Source organism: Triticum urartu, unplaced genomic scaffold (genome assembly GCF_056163025.1).
Source record: "Triticum urartu cultivar PI428250 unplaced genomic scaffold, HENAU_Tu73 scaffold1, whole genome shotgun sequence".
NCBI lineage: Eukaryota > Viridiplantae > Streptophyta > Magnoliopsida > Poales > Poaceae > Triticum > Triticum urartu.
In genome coordinates, this window is record NW_028259461.1 from 16327283 (window position 1) to 16329167 (window position 1885).

At 43.5% G+C, this 1885-nt stretch overlaps 2 non-coding genes across 2 annotated transcripts; both read right to left on the reverse strand.

Moving 5' to 3' along the window:
* Positions 1-218: 218 nt before the first annotated feature.
* Positions 219-292, reverse strand: TRNAN-GUU (transfer RNA asparagine (anticodon GUU)). The gene has a single exon. It is a non-coding gene; the product is annotated as a tRNA-Asn (tRNA).
* Positions 293-422: 130 nt separating this feature from the next.
* On the reverse strand, positions 423-496 carry TRNAM-CAU (transfer RNA methionine (anticodon CAU)). Its single transcript has one exon. It is a non-coding gene; the product is annotated as a tRNA-Met (tRNA).
* Positions 497-1885: the final 1389 nt, after the last annotated feature.

Genomic DNA, 1885 nt, shown 5'->3' on the forward strand with positions numbered 1-1885 from the left:
AAATCATGATCGGGATAGCGGACGTAAAGCTATTGAACTTAGGTATGCTCTTTCCTTTTGTCGAAGTGGAATCGTAGAACACAATGTGATACGATGAGATAGAAAATGCAATAGAAATAGAAATAAGGATAGCAAACGGGTTACCTACTCTACTCCTAAGGGTCAAAGCAAGCCCTTTAATTCCATTCTTTATTCTTACATTAAAGAATGAATCAAATCTCCCCAAGTAGGATTCGAACCTACGACCAATCAGTTAACAGCCGATCGCTCTACCGAACTGAGCTATTGAGGACGAACGAATTGCTTAATAAGCTGAACACCCACATAATCTCGATTTGACACAGCAACACTTTCCATAACAACAGGGATTAAAAAACAGGTGATCAGGACTCGGATCCTGGGTATCTGTCTGACGTGTGATAAGGCGGGGACAGGATTCGAACCTGCAGTCTTCAGGTCATGAGCCTGATGAGTTGACCAATTCCTCTACCCCGCTTCTTCCCCTGATCTTTCTTTCCCTCTTCAGTGAGTGACTCGAAAGAACTAATTAAATAGGGGTTTTCGATCTGCTTTCTATACTAAAATTCGAGAAATCATTTTTTGATTCAGGTTGATTCGGGCAGTTCAGTATTGAATTATCCATCCTTTCGAGTACTAAAATGCAAGAAATCTCGTCGTTGCTACTACTTCCCGAATTCCAGTTGGCAAATACAATTATAGTTTGGAAGATCGCCTGAAGGTGTTAACTCTGAACCTGAAGAAACAGAGCAGGCAAGTTCAGAAGCAGAGAAGAGTCAGAAAAGCGGGGCAATAGCAATCATTGAAGCGGGGTAGAATGCATAAAATGCAATACGTTCCCCACGAGAGGCGAGGCACCTTAGGTGCAGACTCGCGACCGTGCTCCCAATCTGGATCTGGATATGAGATTGAATAAAGTTATGATATCGGATCGGAGTACCAATGCATCCGTACTGACTGGCAATAGTTGAGCCGCATAAAGCAAGCAGTTCGAGACTCAATATGCCCACCTTTTTGGTGTATCCGTAGCTTTCAAATACTTAGGTATCCCAATTCACCACAGGAAGCTCCTAAATAAGGAATCGTGTAGAAGACTGATTTTAAGCTAGAATGGGTCTTTCAACTGGTGCTTGATACGTGTTACTACGACGACCAAGAATCTTCACGGAGTGGAAGTAGCAATAAGTTTGAAGCTCGTTGGCTTTGTGCAGAAGCAGTGGAATGGAAAGCAATAAATTGTTTAAGAAGAAGTAAATAGTTCAGCTTGAAACCAAAGTCCAGAGTTCTTCCTTCATGCTTGCTTCCCAGTCGATGGCCCTACTTTCACCTTCCTCATCGATTTAGTGAACGATTGATGTACAGCGGGAAGAACCGCAGACGATACATCACCTTAAAAGCTACCTATACGTCCGTTTTTATATCCAAACAGAAGCCTCTATAGATGACCCGGAAGACAGACACGAGCAAACATCTCTGCGCAGAAAGCAACCGGGTTCAAACAGAGATTGACTATCTCCTTTTCTTGCTCGATCCTCTGGAAATCGTTTGGAAGGTAGATTTTGCGAATAACAAGTGTGATACTGACGACGTGCTCCTAAGGCGACTGCTTAGTCGACAAACCAACACTTATACGAATCGCTAGAGCTCTCGGGTGGGATCAACTAGCTTACCCAGGCACTGTTTGCTTCAGACATGGCTACAAGGAAAGCAGCAGTATCTTAGGACACACGGGTAAGCAGATCTTAGACTTAGTACACTCAACGCCAACAAGAATTCGGCCCTCCATACATATCGACACACCCGGGGGCTCTGTTTTAAGTGCAGTGAGAAATGGGGCCATGAACAACAAGATCCAGCTTTTAAATAT